Consider the following 19956-nt stretch of genomic DNA (forward strand, 5'->3'; position numbering starts at 1 on the left):
ACTGGGAGAAGGTCGCCGAAGCTCACTTCTGCTCTCCAGCCGACTTTACTATAAAGTGATGGAGTCAAGTCGATTTCTCTAGTCAAGTAAATCTCCTGCTATTGAAGCAGTCGTCTATTGAATGTACAAACAATTATTTACAAGTGCGCCAAATTCAAATCGCACATGGCTGCAAAAACTATTTTGCGCCATCGAAAAAGTCCTATAAGATACATAATATGAATCGTCATTAGCTTAGCCTAGACACAAACGGATAATCTATACTAAATGAAACGGTTCAAACTCAAATTCAAATTCAACGAATCTAATTCGAATGAGATTTTACTTAAAGAAAATAAAAACGTCAAAAGCTACAAATTAACTAAAATAGTAATAAATTAAAGAAGCGAACTTTGAATTATAAATCTAAAATATATAAAAAAATAGATTTATTCAAATTTATCCAATTGAATTCAAACTTTATTTTACTTAAAAAAAGAAAAAAAACGTCAAAACGTTACAAGTTTCATGTACTACTCTTTTTTTCTTGTTTAATTTTTTTTTCCTGAAGTGAAGTTTTGTGGGGGCCCTGGTTCACTGGTTTCCGAGATATGGCACGATACGGTTCTAACTTTGCGAAATATTAATCAATCGAGCCCAAATTTGTACCAATGATGCACATATAATAGGTTGACAAACAGTCAAAATTTGAGATTTTTTGATGCGCTCTATGAAAAGTTATAGCATGTTAAACTTTTTTGTGAGAGAAAAAAAAATGCCTATCCCAAACATTTTGGCCATCCCCTGTATATTATGGGTAGTAGGAGAAGCTGTCAATCATATAGATTGGGTCGTTTATGTTCTAGCACAGACAAACAGACGTAACACTTTGATAATTCCCATCGTACTTCGATTTAACGATCTTTTTCAAAATTTGATAGTTGGCCAACTACCCACCTGTGGCGCTCACATCGTTTTTGTTCGAGTTTGACGTTTGCTCACTACCGCCACCTAGTTGATGGTCGGCCAAACTTGGTCATTTTAGCATTGGGCGAATATGTTTCCGTGACTATGATTTGAATCGAAAAATGTTCGAAGTGTTACGTCTGTTTGTCTGTGGTTCTAGTTTGACGTTTGCATAATACCGTCATGTATTTCACGATTGACAAAACATTGCTTTGAAGTTTTATTTAACCAAATTTTAAATAGATAAAGATACTAAAGACTACGCCAATCAGTTTTTTTTGTCATGATAGTTCTTAAAACTGATGAAGTCTTTTTGACAACAAACCGTTCGTTAGAAAAAAGTGATAAGTTGATCTTACATTTCAGTGTATTTTTTATTAATATTAATATTAATATAATAATAAATGTCAAAACTTACTTTAACGGTAATGATCTATCCTCGAGCGTACCGGACTGCCCTGTTGTCAACTCAGTAGCTCTATTCCGAGTTCGGTATTAATCTTCATGTGACCATTGCTAAAAATTATTATCGTCACTGTTGGAAATGGACTACCCGCTTTGCGCGCAGCCACAGTTGATCAGCAGGAGTAAATCAATTTAATTTTGTATGGCGAAATGCATCTAAACTTGAATTACTTGAATTACAAAGCTTTTCCCGAAAAAATATTTGGTAGGCTTAATAGTGGTCACCATTGTGCACAACCACTACCAAATATTTTTTCGAAAAATGTGTTCCACTTCGATAAATTTGCCTTTAGATGCTATTCGCCATACAATATTTTTGCGATTTACTTTTAGCGATTTTTCGCGCATAGAAGCTAGCGCCACATTGGTCGATGCGGAGAGTAGGAAAACAGCCGATGCAGGTAATTAATTGTGTCGCCTCTTAGAACAGGATAACCCGGATAAAAACGAACAATTAAGGCTATGGGAGAAACAATTGAAAAACAAAAGATTCTTATGTTAACATTGCTTTCTATTGTGAATGTATTATACAGTATTTTTAAAATTTAATTCTTTATAGTGATTACAATAGGTTTACATTAGATTCCATGGTTACATAGCCAAATAATAGATTAACATTTGAATTCATTGTTATTTTTGGATTCAGTGTTCAAACCATTAGTTTACAATAGAATGTATCAGTAACATTGAAATGTACCGTTTTTCAATGGTCTGGACGTTTGAAAAAAAAACAGCTTTTGATTGATTCCGAAACAGTGTGTATCGATGACAGCCAAGTTTCGTTGAAATCAGCTCGGTCGTCGGCGGTAAGAAATTTCAAAGAGTAGTTTCGTGTGCGGGAAAATGCGCTCAACTGCGTAAATTTTCCGCACGGTAGTAAATATAGTGTAGTGCAGTGCTAAATCCTTGGCTACATCATTCAACAGTAGCGGCATTTCAACAGGTTTGTATGTGTTTTGTTTGCACTTTTGCGGAAAGTTGAGTTGGCAGGGCAGGGTTGGTAGCGAATCACACTTTCACAGACAAATTCACAGGGTTGGTTCGACCTTTTTTAACCCTAAAAGGGATACCTGGGGTCCATTGGACCCCAGGTGCCTTTCAGAGCTCGTCTTTGATGGAACACACTCAGCGAGGTGACGAACTGAGGCCATGAAGGTATCCCTTTTAGGGTTAATATATAATAAAATCATCTAAACTAGTAGTTTTTGACCTATTTTTAAGATTTTTTTAACAATTTTCTAAACTAACATTTGAAAAGGGCTTATTTTATTGTACCAATATTTTAAAAAATATTAAAAGAAAATATTGAAAAAAATGGAAATATAGCAAGAAAAAGTTGCAAGCTTTTGCTTATGGATGCTACGAATGGTTTGCTTATTTTAAGACCTCCCCAGAAAGTATGAACGCATAGAGAAAATACTGGCGATTATTGATTATTGACTTTACATACTTGCGCAAACGTTCTGTATAGGGAAGATTCAAATATTACGTCCATCGTTTTTCGGCATTTCTAGACCCCCCCTCCCCCCTCTGTCACGCACTTTTCCTATACCCAATACAAGTACTGTCACACTTTTCTAGACCCCCCCTCCCCAAAATCATGGACGTAATTTTTGAACGTTCCCATACAGGGCCTGCGATGCGACAGCGCCTTCAATTTTGACATCGACAGTACTTTTTAGTTGGGTTTTGCCCCAGCCAGCGAACATCTAAACATCCAGGCAGCCCATCTCATGAGCCCCAACGAACGCCGACTGTACATAAAATTCTAAGGTATATTTGAACCCAAGTATCGTTATTAATCACCCCTTCTCATTCCTCAACAGTCACAAGGACGTCAATCCGGTGCATAAGCAATCAACCCTGAGCTTGTTCCGATGAATGCGCACGATCTGGATTGGTTCCTGCGGAGAGAAGAGGGCGAGGGCAAGGTGCACTGCGAAGAGTACGGCCGGATGCTGAATGCCGATCTAAGCAAGATCTGCATGAGGGACAAATAGTATAATGGACTTATTGTAAAAACTCTGATTTTTTCCATTCCTTTAATTTGACTGCAATAGTTTTATCATCAAACTCTTTTGGTGAAATCAAATGTGAAACTGAGTAGAACCGTAGAGCCATCTTTTGCATTTGGTAGCTTTGTAAGGTCTTTTAATATAGGTTCGCTCTTTAAACCTGGATACATGCATGCGTTTGAATCAAATTCTACATTGTATGTTGTATTCCACAAGCTGTAGTTCATCAAATGTCTTTAAGTGCTGCAATAATGGTTAAACACGCTGTAATGTTACATTTGTACCTCATCACCCACTAAATGCAGCTACATTAGTGGACTAATAACACTTAGCGCGCTTCGGCACGGTTCCATCATGCCGCTTATAGTGTTGCCACATATAATGCTTAGTCTGCTAAACCCAGTTATCTGGCTGTGGGGCATGGGAGCCAACGCTTCAACCATCAATGCAATTAAACATTACTCGATTTACTACATGAGTGATCCAAATACATATTTGATAATTGTTCGATCTGTTTTTGAAATGTAGCTTAAAATATACAAGCTTCTAGTCCAAATGCATAATAATAGTTCAATTTCGCTTCATTCAGGATTTGCTCAAGCAGTTTATATTTTTTGTTAAGTTAAACTTAGAGGCTTCCTTAGAGGTTGAAGTTAGAATTTTCTGTTTCACAATAGAAAACAATTTCCTTGACAATTTCCAAACCATTCGATTTAATGTAAAAATAGTGCAATACAGTATGTTCTGTATCACAATAGACAACAATTTCAAAACAATTGAATCTAACGTGGAGCCAGTAATAAAGTCACTGCTTAAAGCAACACGTTTACCGTACATTTCACTGTTAAGAACAATTTAAAAACATAAGAATCTTCTGTATTACGATAGAAAACAATTCCCACACCATTGAATCAACTGTGGAATCAGGACTGAAATCACTACTCAGAACAATACGTTTACCGTTCGATTCACTGTTTGAAACAATTCGAAAACATAAGAATCTTCTGTATCATAATAGAAAACAATACCCAAACAATTGAACTCAATGTAAAAACAGTACAAACAGTATGTTCGGCTTCACAATAGAAAACAATTTCAATACAATTGAATCAAATGTGGAACCAGAAATAAAATTACTACCCAGAACAATACGTTTACTGAGCATTTCACTGTTTGAAACAATTCGAAAACATAAGAATCTTCTGTATCACATTAGAAAACCATGCCCAAACCATTGAATCTAATGTAAAATCAAAGTTTAAAACAGTATGTATTCGTCTTATTTAACTGTTCAAAACAATACAAATACATAAAAATCTTCTGTATATTTGATACCACGTATCGGTATTACCAACATTTCATTTACATTAGAATCTTATGTTTTGCGAAAAAATATGTATGGAAAAAAGTCCTTTTTTGTATTGTTACGATACAATTCAATGTGAAATCCTCATTCACATTTGATTCTATTGTTAGAAACATTTGATTCTATTGTTTTTCTATTGTTATTATAACATTGAATTCTATTGTGAGAGCATGGTTTTCAATGGTACTGTCACATTAGAATCCTATGTTTTTCTATTGTATTTTTTATCCGGGAAGCTTGGTTTAAAGCAAAAATGTTTTATCAGCGCGTTAAGAAGTTGTAGGCATGGTAAACTCTTGGTTTTAATTTATTGCCCGTACTTGTAGGGAATGGATCACTAAAATAACTAAAACGGCCGCTATGAAATGAACTGATAGCGCCACCGTAGCCTTGTGTGTTTGACGTAACTCGACTGCTGTCACTGTGTTACCGTCCACATACAATGGCGCTTTTGTTTTGATGCGGTGAGTAGCGGCAAAGTCGGCTTCAATGATCCATTGATAATGTTATTATAAAATAATGAGTAGATGATTTGCTTCGGTTTCCCGAGACATGTGCTCGTTGTTAGGGGCAACGAGAACAAACGGTCATAGTAGTCGGGGACCTACTTGGAAGGCAGAATTGATCAATGCCGTTTTTCTTTTTTAACCTTGGTTGGAACTGGATTGGCGGAAAATGTGTAAACAAACAACGTCAAACATACAAAATCGGGTTGGGGTTCAAACTGTGATCTCATCCAGTTCCAACCCAGGTTGGAACTGGATCAAACAGAAAAACGGCATAAGACGTGGTGATATCAAGACGCTGTTTCAGAGCGCAACCCGCATAGAAAAATACCAATTGACATAAAGTCCAAACATTAAGTTTCTTCTTACTGATAAGGTTAGTTTTTCTCAAGATGTTCCTTTATTGTTGAACAATGTAAAATATGATGCTGACGACAATAAATTACAATTTGGTCAAACCATATCAGGTAGTAACAATATGTTATAGTACCCAAGTATTGTTGAGCTTTATGAAGATGCTAACTCGTTTGCAATGGTGGTAATATGAGGTCACTTTATATCAAATTGTGAGCCTCGAGGTGAGCCTTTTATATGCGCAACACACTTACACAAGTGTATTTCACTATAAATTACTGTTATTTAACACTTTGGCAAACAGTTGCATGCATATGTATTTGTGAGCGACAGGTTTGAAGAACCGTTTTGCTGGTAGCTTTTTGTGCGCAGATTCTCAGCAGATTCCCAGCTTGATTTCTCGCGGAACATTTTAAATGGTATCATCTCAAAAACGTGAAGAAAACAATGCAATTATTTTTATTCCAAGACAGATCCAACATAAAAAAGTTTGTTAGGTAAATACTGAGGGGTGATACACAAATAATGTCACGCAAAAAACAACCATTTTCAACCCATCTTACCCCCCTATGTCACACTTTTTGCACCTTTTTGTATGAGACCTCAAAAATTTCTGTGACGTGATGACCCATACGTTATGCAAAACCCTCCCTCCCCCTAAAAGCGTGACGTAATTTGTGCCGTCGTAAAATTTCGATTTTAATTATGCCATGGAAATGTTATGTCACAATTTTGAGAATAGGACCTTTTTAAATGTTACGCGAGTTCCGCTCAGGAGAAGCTGGTGCTTTGTAAACAAAATTTGCAACTCTAGCAAGTTAGCCAAATTTACGTTTTCGACTCCGTTCCGTGATGTTTTTTGAACTGGTGCGGGACCGGCAGGATCTCGTGCGGGGATCGCAGACGGTGACCACGAGTAGCGAAAACATGGAACTAGTTTTGGAGGTAAGTTTTTTTCTGGATCACGATGTTCCATTTAGAACTGAATTTGTCATCTGGTATTCTATTGCAGGGTTGCTGGAAATTCTTCAGTACAGGTTGCGGAAAATCTCGGTTGCGGAAGAAGCTGTCAGATCTGTCGCCGAAATTGTTGGATAATGCTTTGGTGAACTCGGTCTCGGTCATCTCAGTTCATCCAGCAGAGTCTGGAGCAGGCGGTTAAACCCGAGTTAAACCGGATGTGTGCGACGCAAGCGGAGGCGGTATTAACACAGACGAACGAATACGATTCGGAAAATACGGAAATGAGGAGAATCAGATGATCAGCTGAATCCAGAAGCCACTCCTCCCTCCTCTGGACTCCCAGGAACCTCTTCTTCACCAGCTCAGAAAGCGGATGTGAAAATACGTCGGTTGGGATAGAAAACGTGATGCAAATCGTTTGGAACCTAATCCGGCAGTAGGAAACCTGCAGGAATCGGTTGATATGTTGCTTCCAGGTTTACTATTTTTGAAACTTTTTATTTGTAGATTGTGTTACGTTACACCCAGACTTGGGTTTGTAATTTTATTCAATATATAATTATTGAAATAATCATTGAATATATAGCTTGTTTACTTAACAATTTTTTCAAGCAATTTGCTATTTTTAAGTAACTGGTTTGACAAGCAAACTATTGCTGTTACAATTTTCAATGAAATGAACATTTTTCGTCAAACAATTTGTGTTTTTCAAACAATGTACATTGAATCGGCCGAGGAATCGGCAGAAAAATGTTTGCTTGTGAAATCAGTTGCTATCGAAAATAGCAAATTGCTTGAAAATAAGTATCTATTTTTCTTAAACAATTTCAAACAATATAGTATGCTGTTTATTGCACCATATTAAACAATAAACGAACAATTTCATTTGATGTTCAAATTTTATGCATAATTTATGGTTCAACTACTCTGCAACAATCTGATATACAATAACATTTGTGGAAAATGGATTATATATCCACAATATGGCTTACTGTATTGCGAAATTTTTGTTCGAGAAAAATGCTGATTTTTTATTGTAACCTAACTTAACCGCCTATTCGTCATATTGTGATTTGGCCCATTACAATATGCCAAATGAGTTACTACAATATACTCACACTGCCACTTAATGTGATGACGAATTACATATGATATTGTTCAGGAATTGTAGTGAATTGTTGAGAACAATATGCGAGATAGTGTACATACAGTTCAGAACTATGCGGGAAGTAATTGAAGAATTAGATTTTCCGTTCATCATCTGATCGTGGTTTATTGAATCCAGGATTGGATCTTACTTTGGATTTGAGCTAGACCCTACAACCTGGCGATGAGGATAAACTTAGGTAAGCTTAAAAAAAAAGCAATGTTGAAGCTGAAAAGCGAAAACAAAAATGCCTGGGCTAGGAGAGTCCACTGAAAGAAGTTACTTAAATGCGTTGTAATAACTGAAAATGTTCAGTAAACCCCGGACCGAGAGTGTCTACTTTGAGGAAATGCTTAAACGCGGTTACAGAACTGAAGGAATTCAGTAAAACCCGGACCGGGAGGGTCCACTATGTGAGAAAATGCTTAAATGCGATGCCAAAACCAAAAGAGGCCGGGAGGGTCCACTAAAGATGAAAAAAAATGCATGCTGGTAGCACATGGGCTGGGAGAGTCCACTTACTTGGGGGCTAAAAAAACGGACCGGGAGGATCCACTGATTTGCTGCATGTTGCCAGAGCCTAAACTGGGAGTTAACCTAAAATAATTGTTGTATTGAATTATGTTGCATTTGAAGCATAATGGACTACCCGCTTTGCGCGCAGCCACAGTTGATCAGCAGGAGTAAATCAATTTAAATTTGTATGGCGAAATGCTTCTAAACTTGAATTACTTGAAATACAAAGCTTTTCCAGAAAAAATATTTGGTAGGCTTGATAGTGGTCACCATTGTGCACAACCACTACCAAATATTTTTTCGAATAATGTGTTCCACTTTGAAGAATTTGCCTTTAGATGGTATTCGCCATACAATATTTTTGCGATTTACTTTTAGCGATTTTTCGCGCATAGAAGCTAGCGCCACATTGGTCGATGCGGAGAGTAGGAAAACAGCCGATGTAGGTAATTCATTGTCCAGAACTGGGAGAGTTAAAAAATGGAAGTTAAAGAAAACGTTTGTTTACCAAAGTGTCTTATTTTGTAAATTGAAGTGGTAAAGTATGTTGCCTAGGAAACCATTGTACTACGTGCCTACCGATCTTGCATTACTTAACATAGGCAACCGCCCAACCTTCATGGTATCTGCTAGAGAGGAAGTGTTAGACATAACGCTTTGCTCTAGTAGAATTAATCAGATGAAGAATCTTTATCTGACCATCGCTACATCTTGTTTGAACATTTAAATGTTACTTCGCAAACATTGCGTTTCAGGAATCCCCGGTCAACAAACTGGGATCTTTTTACTGATTTGGTTGCGGCCAAATTTCATGGATACTCACCATCCATTGACAGTCCAAGTGATTTAGATGATGCCGTTGATACTACAACGACCTTCATCATGGAAGCTGCCCTCTACGATCTGTGAAGATCACAAGAGGAACCCCTTGGTGGAACTCTTATCTGGAGAAACTCAGGAAACAATGTAGAAAGAGTTGGAACAGACGACGTTCGGCTGGTTTGGAGGCTTTCAGGTCGGCTCGCAAGGCCTACAGGAAAGCTCTCCGGTTTGCTGAATGATCCGTCTGGAAAAACCTTTGTACGAATGTTTCCAATGTTTCTGCAAAACGGTGAGTCGATGAGGAGAGCGTCCAACATAGCTCTGGTCCTCACAAGTTCCTACCTCATGCTTCCACATAACAATAACGATAACAAAGACCGCCAGCTAAGAGTTGTGTGCTTAGCTGGTAGTGCAGCCTGGGCATTATTGTCCTTCTGACTTCAGCTAGATTGAGGAGGTACGATTCGAGCGAGAAAATACGACTCGATACAATCGGCAAAGACCCACGCGACGAAATAAGGACTACGATTGGAAACTTGGAACATGGAATTGCAAGTCACTAGGTTTCGCAGGATGTGACAGGATAATCTATGACGAACTACATCGCCGCAACTTCGACATCGTGGCGTTGCAGGAACTTTGTTGGACTGGACAGAAAGTGTGGAAAAGCGGGCATCGAGCGGCTACCTTCTACCAAAGCTGTGGCACCACCAATGAACTGGGAACAGGATTTATAGTGTTGGGCAAGACGCGACAACGTGTGATCGGGTGGCAGCCGATCAACGCAAGGATGTGCATGTTGAGAGTTAAGGACCGTTTCTTCAACTACAGCATCATTAACGTCCACTGCCTACACGAAGGGAGACCTGATGACGAGAAAGAAGCGTTCTACGCGCAGTTAGAGCAAACATACGATGGTTGCTCGCCGCGTGACGTGAAAATCGTTGTCGGCCACATGAACTCGCAGGTAGGAAGGGAGGAAATGTACAGACCGGTAATCGGGCGAAACAGCCCAGGGGGCCAGCGAAAGGCAAAATCCCCGTAGCTCACAACAAAAACACATTTAAAATTGTTTTTGCTGAAAATTTATGCATTACACATTTTCTTACTGATTTATTTGCTATCTCCGCGTTGTCGTGTAATTTCGAACGATTGCACCCTAAAATTTTGGTAACCTTTTGCTAGTTTTACACGTTTTATTTAAGTAATAATTTACGGTAATGACTAATTCGCAAATGTCGTGCACATCCCAGATCTGTCAGAGTGCCCAAAAGTGTCAATTTCCCAAACATGTCAAATTCATGTGGACTACGGCACATCTATTCGTGGTTGACGTCCGTGCTGCCCCGCTGAAACAGCCTGCACGCCGTATCGAATGATAACGGCCAGCGATCCGTAAACTTTGCAGCCTCCCGTGGTATGGTAGTCCGAAGCACCTTCTTCCCCCGCAAAGATATCCACAAAGCCACCTGGAGATCACCCGACCAACAAACAGAAAATCAAATCGACTACATTCTAATCGACGGTAAATTCTTTTCGGATATAACCAATGTCCGCACATACCGCAGTGCGAATATAGATTCGGATCACTACTTAGTCACTGTATGCATGCGCTCAAAACTTTCGACAGTTATCACCACGCATCGAAGTCAAACGCCGCGGCTCAACATCGAGCAGATGCGTAACGTAGAAGTGGCTCAAGACTACGCGCAGCAGTTAGCAGTGGCACTACCAATGGAAGAGCAGCTTGGCGCAGCTACACTTGAAGATGGCTGGAGGGACATCCGATCCGCCATACACGCAGAAAAAGCATGGTAAAATCAAAAATATTTCAGGTAAACTCAAATAAATTGTCAATTTGTTCAGGCAACAAAAATAAAACTGTTTGGAGCAAATCGAACGTCACATTTGAAGCAAATTCAATCCATTTTTGAAACAAACATGCATCTTCTGACAGGTTAAGTTAGAAACAAATGTATACATTTTTGTTTTTAAATATTTGTTTCCCAATTCAATTTACAAAGTCATTTCCTTCTATATATATATATATATATATATATATATAAGTTATCGCATCAGTTTGCCCCAACTCCGAAGAAGCCATACTTAGCCAACTAGGAGACATCCAACAACAACAACAACAGTTAGCAACATCGCTAGCAACTTTGAACGAGCCACACAACGGACGATGAGCAAGATCAGCAGTTTCCACGGAATCCACACCTGTCTTCAACCTTACTGAAACCAGCATGTCAGCATCGCGCCACCGGACGACGCGATCCAATTACGCATATGATAAATTAGCCAGGGAATTATTCCTCTTCCTAGCCAGGCCTCTGTAAGCTTAAAATAATAAACGACATTTAGTCTTCATCCATTAATCGACGAGTTCAGTTCTGTTTTGTTTTTTAAAAAACCCGATCCTAAAGCCGAACTCAAAGCTGGCGCAGTCTCGACTTGGGGGATAGCCACCCGTTGTGTTTCATAGTGAAATCGTAGTGTGAAAGCAGATAGGAAACATTGTGTTCATCTAGAAGCTGCAACAAGCGATCATCACCGGCAGAACCAACGTAGGAAGAGCGCCCCAAGGAACCAGAACGCTCGGTAGGCCCGACCAAATCATCTTACCCGCTCTTTGCGTCGCTGGCTGCATACCAGTCGACTCGAGGTAAGTGATCTTTTTTTTTATCTATTCAGTGTTAGTTATAAGGAGTGAATAAAGTGTTAGTTATAAGAAGTGAATAAAGTGTATGATAACTAGGAATATGGAGGCTTTACAAAGGTTGGTTGATGAACTCACCAACCAAATGGAGGCTCAACGGCTCCAAATACAAAATTTGGAGGAAATTAGGCAGGCTTCGGGGGTCCGACCTGTCCCTTCAGTAGTGTCACCTACAAACTTCGATGCATCTAGGATTCCTGATGCAATTAAAATGGTCGTACCGTATGCCGGCGACCCCAAATTACTAGCAACCTGGCTGAAATCAGTCGAAGATAAAATTAAATTTGCGGAAGCAACTTGCCCGTCACAGCAAGACATCGATCGTGCTATGCCCCTATGGACTAGCATCATACGAGACAAAATCGTTGATAAAGCTAACGAAGCTTTGGTGTCAAACCATACCCCGGTTGTGTGGGCTGATATACAAAGCACTTTGAGAGAATATTTTGGGGACAAGAGAGATCTCGGTACACTTGTCACCAAAATATCATACCTTCAACAAGGCCCGAGAAGCATTACCGATTTCTATAATGAATGCAGAGAACTTTTGGCGGATATAATAGCCAAGATTTCTCTCGACAACGACACGGCGGCGTGTGCTAAACCACTAGCAACAAGCTATGAATACATGGTAACCAACGCGTATATTGATGGTTTGAACGAACCCTACTCGACACTCACTAGAGTGTCTCGTCCGGCCTCATTGAATGAAGCGCATCAAAGCGCAATAGAGCAGTACAACGCGTCTCAACGAAAAAAGGATAAGTTCCCTAAACAACCAGTCACTTTTCAAAAACCAGCCTTAAATAAACCACAAAATAGCTGGCAAAATTCTAGACCACCATACAAACCCTTTCCTTCAGTTCAGCACACACCCTACGGCAATAGATTCCCACCATTTCCATCGCAAAACCCATCATTTAACAGATTCCAAGGTAATGCGTCTTCAAACAATGCGTCTCCGCCACCTCAAGCGATTAAACCCGATCCATCGGGTCAAAATAGATACCCTTTTGGTCAGAACAGTTATAAGCAAGTAGTTCCTTACCAAAGGACAGCACCTACACAAGTAAATTCGCACGAAAGTTCGGAAGAAATTCCTGCCGAACTCCCCTATGCCGAGGATCCTTACATCAACAACCCACAACAGCTAGAAATTTATCCACAGACGGAACCATGTGATGAGCTAAATTTTTGTACAGATCCGGATCAACAGAACCCGGAATGAAAAATAATTTCCTTCCGTATCTAGAAATACCCAGAAGAGACGGCAGACCTCTGAGATTTCTAGTTGATACGGGGGCAAATAAAAATTACATTACCCCTGAGCTAATACCTGCTAGTAGTATTGCAACTGGACCCCAGCAAAATATTAGGAACTTGAGCGGTACGCATCGTATTAATCAGTACACATATGTGAATCCATTTGTCAACTTTATAAAAGACCTACCTAAATTAAAATTCTTCTTGTTCCGATTCCATGATTTTTTTTACGGATTGATCGGATTTGAATCTCTTCGAACTATCGGTGCGGTAATTGACACAGCATCGAATACCCTTGCAATAAACAATACAACGATAACATTAAAAAAAAAGTTCCCAACTAAGGAACAACTCAACTTCCACGAAGGCGAGACCTTAGTGAAAGAATTTCCCGTTCGAATAAAGGATGGTGATTTCCTAATTGAACATGACATAATGATTGGTCCAGAAGTCATTATACCCTCAGGAGTATACAATGCTCATAATGGTATAGCCACCTTCCCGTTGATCAACCAGAGTAATAAACCAGCAGTAATGAGCATCGACAATGAGGCGATATTTACAGAACTCCTGAATTTTGAAGAGATTGCTCCTAGCCAATCTTCCAAAGATAAAATAAAGGTTAAATTAGACCTTACGAAAAACATTCGAACGGACCATCTAAACAAAGAAGAAGAAGAAAAACTCTTCAAAGTTTTAAAACAGGTTCCAGAGGTATTCTACACAAATGATGAAAAATTAACATTCACCAATGCTGTAAGACATACCATTCACACGAAGGACGAATTACCCGTCTATTCGAAAAACTATCGCTACCCCTTCTGTCATAGAGAAGAGGTCCAAAAACAAATCGTACAAATGTTGGACCAAGGAATAATTCGTCCATCGAACAGTCCCTGGTCCTCGCCAATATGGGTCGTACCCAAGAAAGCCGACGCTTCGGGTACAAGGAAGTGGCGACTTGTAATCGATTACCGGAAACTCAACCAAAAAACCACCGATGATCGATACCCTATCCCCACCCGAATAAAAAATACAGTAGAAAAACCGAACGTTGTATTGTAACAGTACTATTTAAAACCATATTTTTACAATAGACACCACTGTAAAAATAAAAATACAAAAACAATAAAATGTAATGTAGAACCCAATACAGTAAATTGTAAATAAGATTTTTACAATATACTATACGGGTGGTTAAGTATCGTAACAATATAAAAAAATATTTTTCTCCATATATATTTTTTTGCAAAACCATACATTATATTGTAAATGAATTGTTATAAATACTGATACGTGGGTTTTAATAAACCGTACATTGTATGGTACATGAATGGTTTCAAACAATAAAACGTACCGTAAATAAATTGTTTTTAATTGTAATTTCACTACTGGTTATATATTTAAACAAATGGTTTTGGAATTGTTCTCTTTTGTTATGTTGTATTATTTTACATTACATAAACCATATATTGTTATATTATCTTGTCATTTTCCTCCTGTTAAGGGAAGATTCAAATATTACGTCCATCGTTTTTCGGGATTTCTAGACCCCCCTCCCCCCTCTGTCACGCACTTTTCCTATACCCAATACACGTACTGTCACACTTTTCTAGACCCCCCCCCTCCCCCAAATATTGGACGTAATTTTTGAACGTTCCCTAATGGCATCTTAGGCTTATTAGATTTATTAGAATGCGCTTAGGGAATTCTCCAGAGCGTTTTGGATAACCCTTCATAAATAGGATCGTCCACGTTTAAGTCTGAGTAGTCTCTGATTGCATTAACAGTTGAAGCTTAGGCTCCCATGCCCCACCAGCCAGATAACCGGGTTTTGCAAACTAAGCATTATTTGTGGCAACACTTTGAGCGGCATGATGGAACTATGCCGAGCGCGCTAAGTGTTATTAGACCACTAATGTAGTTGCATGAAGTGGGTGACGAGGTACATAAGTATCATTACAGCGTGCTTAACCGTTATTGCAATATTGAGGCACCAGTTTGACTAAAGTATGAAATACATAACAACTCATGAGATAACTGTCAAGTTCGATTCAAATATAAGTTAGGTTAAAAAGCGAACCCGCAGACGAACCTATATTAGAAGTCATTTCAGTGTTCAGTCCAGTCCATATGTTAAAGATGGCTCTACGTCGAAGATAAAGTTTGTCAATCGCATTTGATTCGATTGTGGTCGAAGGCAAGTTCACATGAGAGAAGAGGAGAAAACTCCCCTAAATGCAAATACAGAAAGAATAGTGTTGAACTCATTCACTGATTTACGGTAATCTGACATGCATCTTTCCGGGTTGGCCTACATTCGTATTTCTCTCATCGCACTCTACACACCTAGCCCGCCATATCTCTTGGACCCCTGCTTTGACCTGCAGTTCTTAGGACATCTGGTTTACCACTGATTTAAACATGTTATTGACTTTAAATTAATGTTTCAACGTATTCACTTTTTTCTCTTTCCTTTCCTTTGCATCAAAAAAGTCACAAACATCAACAAAACAAAGCACGGAAAAAATCTTAATTAAAAATTCACGGAAAAATAATGTTTCGGAAAAGTGAATAGTTCAAACGTAAGAAAAACAGTATAATATATTGTTACATAAAAATCCAATGTAAATGTATAGTATAGCGAACCATTTCATTACAATACACTTTATTGTAGCTGGTACACTGTATGGTGCAGGAATGGTTTTCACCATACACCCTATGGTTGGTTTTTATCCGGGCAATATCACGGACATACTCGATAAGTTGGGGAGGTGTCAATACTTTTCAACCCTGGACCTTGCTTCAGGGTTCCATCAAATAGAGGTCCATGTAAAAGACATTCCTAAAACTGCGTTTAGTGTCGAAGGCGGACACTACGAGTTTGTCCGAATGCCTTTTGGACTGAAAAACGCACCTGCCACGTTCCAGCGGGTGATGGACAACGTTCTCCGAGAGCATATCGGGGTACGTTGCTTAGTGTATATGGATGATATCATCATCTATTCCACTAGTTTACAGGAACACTTGGTTAACCTCAAAAAGGTTATGGAGACACTTCGCAAATACAATTTCAAAATTCAAATTGATAAATGCGAATTTCTTCAGAAAGAGGTAGCCTTTCTTGGACACATTGTTACTCCCGAGGGAGTGAAACCTAATCCAGAAAAAATAAGTGCTATTAAAGGTTGGCCATTGCCCAACAACGAAACTGAGCTTAGAGGATTCCTGGGAGTAGTTGGTTATTACCGCAAGTTCATCAAAGACTTTGCACAGATAGCCAAACCCTTGACTCAGCCGTTACGAAAAGGAGAAAAGATTGAACATACGCATGAATTTGTTTCCGCGTTCAATCGGTTGAAAAGTATTCTAACTAGTAGCCATGTGCTACAATATCCAGACTTCTCCAAGCGATTCATTTTAACAACGGATGCTTCTAACTACGCGTTAGGTGCGGTTTTATCTCAGGGCCCCATTGGCCATGATAAGCCGATTGCATTCGCCTCGGGCACGCTCACAAAAACTGAGGAGAACTATTCGGCTATCGAAAAGGAGCTCCTTGCTATTGATTGGGCGTGTAAATATTTTCGACCATACTTGTTTGGCCGAAAGTTCACTCTTTTTACTGATCATAAGCCGCTCACTTACGCTCTGAATCTCAAGTCGCCAAATGATAGGTTGATCAAAATGAAATTGCGTTTAGAGGAGTTTGACTATGAAATCCAGTACAAACCGGGCAAACAGAATGTGGTAGCCGACGGATTGTCTAGGATTTCACATGAAATTAACATGAATGAAAGTGAATCATCATCATCATCGGATTCAGAGACGGTACATTCAGCTGAATCAGATAATGAAGACTTAATCCGCATGGTCGAAACACCGCTGAACTTTTTCAAAAACCAAATTCTTATTGAAAAGGGAGAAAAGAATGAGGAAAAATACGAAGAGATATTTCCAGGAATCTTCAGGCGGACAATGACGCGTGCTTTCTTCGGAGTCCCTATTGCAGTACAAATCTTCCGCGAATACATGCACCCTACAAGAGTAAATTGTATTCTCTGCCCGGAGGAATGGTTGAACATCATGCAAGTGACCTACAAGAATCACTTCTCACGCGCTAAAAGTTTCAAAATAAAATTAACACAGTTAATTTTACAGGACGTCACCATAGAAGAAGAACAAAATGACATCATTGAGGACACACACCAGCGTGCCCATAGAGGAGCAGTGGAGAACTACGAAGTCATTAAGAAGAAGTTTTACTTCCCTAAAATCAAGGACAAGGTACAACGCTTTATCAACCTCTGTGAGACGTGCCTTGAGAGTAAGTACGAAAGAAAACCTTACAAACTCAAATTTGCCGAAACCCCTTTACCAAGAAAACCTCTCGACATAGTCCATATTGATATCTTTATATCAAGCCCTAACATATTCCTTTCGGCAGTAGATAAACTTTCAAAATTTGCAATGTTAATACCCATAAAATCCAGGTCTATACCAGACGTAAAACGCGGCCTCGTTAAATTAATTTCAACATATGGAACTCCTTCCATGATAGTATGGGACAACGAAGCTGCGTTCAAGTTAATTGAAGTCCGAGGACTTCTCCAAAGGTTAAGAGTGCAGTTGTACTACACCCCATCGAACCACAGTGAGGTCAATGGAACGGTAGAACGATTCCACTCTACCCTTAACGAAATATTCATTTGCATTAAAAATAAATATGACGATCTCTCTAATAAAGAAATATATCGCATCGCGACTACTTTGTACAACTCTACGATTCATAGCGTTACTAAATTAAAACCAATTGAAATTTTCTATGGCATAAAAGAAGGAGAAGAGAGACCCTTAAACTTGGAAACCATACTAGAAAACCGCAATAGAATCTTCGACGAAATTATAGAAAAACTACAAAAAAACCAACAACAAACATTAGAAAACAGAAACAAACACAGAGAAGATGATCCAAATTTCATTAGAAACGAACGAGTCTACAATAAAATTCAAGGTATCAAAAATAAAAGAAAAGCCAGGTATAAAAAAGTTGTAATTAAACATAATAGAAGGAAAACTTACGTGGATCACAGAGATATTAAATTGCATAAAACCAAATTGAAACGGAAGAGGAATCCCTTACATAATTAACCATATAGTCTCAAACCTCTATCTAACCTACTAACACCCTGCTATATTTGTTAATTTACAGACCGGAATAATCCCCTTACTGATATTGACGATCACCCTTACTCAAGCACAAAAACTAACCATTAGAAACCTGCACGACGAACCTTTATTGCTTGTAAAGGAAAGACATTGTAAAATTCAAACTGGAACAATTAAAATAATCCACCCGATAAATCTGTCTTCTATAGAAGAAACAGCGGAGATCCTGATTAAATCATCTTACCATAATAATGCCCAAACTACTAATCCACTAACAAATATTTTAAAGTATAAAGCGAAGAAATTATACAGCAACATATATCAACTGAAACCTCAACCACACCACCGATCAAGGAGGTGGAACACCGTTGGAACTGTGTGGAAATGGATCGCGGGAACCCCCGACGCATCTGATCTCCAAGCCATCAATACTACGATGAACGACTTGATTGACCAAAACAACCAACAGATCATAGTTAATCAAAATCTCAACACTCGGATTCAGCAACTTACTCACGCTATACAGGAAGTAACCAATCAGGCCAACCTAAACGACTTGCTAATGGACGACATCGAAACAATTACATCCATCGTAAACGTAGATATTCTCAATCAGCTGCTCGAGGACATTCAAGACGCAATTCTGCTCTCAAAAATGTCTATTACTTCAAACAAAATCCTATCTATTCGAGAAATTACAACGATAAGAGAACTTCTTCAAGACCAAGGAATTAACATTCACTTACCGGATGAAGCACTACAATATGTTACGCCAAAATTCGCAACGAGTCACGGAACATTATTATATTTTATGCATGTACCACTGTTAGAGGAGAACACCGCGGAAATCATCAGACTATACCCAATCATCAATAGTAATCAATCAATCATCCAATTCCCAGAATTCATAGTCAAAAGTGGTAACCGTATTTTTGTCACACAAAAACCGGAAGACTTCGTTCAAAAATCTTCATTCTTGACGGATCTCGGGGATGAATGTATCAAACCGTTAATAACCGGAGTGAAGCCTAAATGCAACGTTGTATTCAATAATCAAACAATAATCAAACTAATTTCTGACAACACCATTTTGATATCCAATATAAGGAATCAAACATTAAAATCAACCTGCGGACCAGATAACCGAAGCCTAGAAGGAAATGTGATCATCAATTTTGAAAACTGCACAATACAACTCAACAACGAAACATTTAGAAACGAGGAATATATCGGCGAGCCCAATATCATGTATAACGCATTCTATAATCTCAAACCAAACTGGAAGCTACAGGAAGACATCGATTTAGGAAAAATTCATCACGACACAATACAAAACCGACGACACCTCGAGCATGTATACCTAGAACAAAACAATCTCAACTTTAAGTTTTGGAGCCTGTTTGGAGGATTTTCTTTTACCGGAATTACAGCAGTGATTATCATCATGCTAATCATAATCAGATACGGTGGAAAAGGACCGGGACGTTCCTCACTTAGGCAGGGAGAAGTTATCGCATCAGTTTGCCCCAACTCCGAAGAAGCCATACTTAGCCAACTAGGAGACATCCAACAACAACAACAACAGTTAGCAACATCGCTAGCAACTTTGAACGAGCCACACAACGGACGATGAGCAAGATCAGCAGTTTCCACGGAATCCACACCTGTCTTCAACCTTACTGAAACCAGCATGTCAGCATCGC

Source organism: Aedes albopictus, chromosome 3 (genome assembly GCF_035046485.1).
Source record: "Aedes albopictus strain Foshan chromosome 3, AalbF5, whole genome shotgun sequence".
In the NCBI taxonomy this organism is placed as follows: Eukaryota; Metazoa; Arthropoda; class Insecta; order Diptera; family Culicidae; genus Aedes; species Aedes albopictus.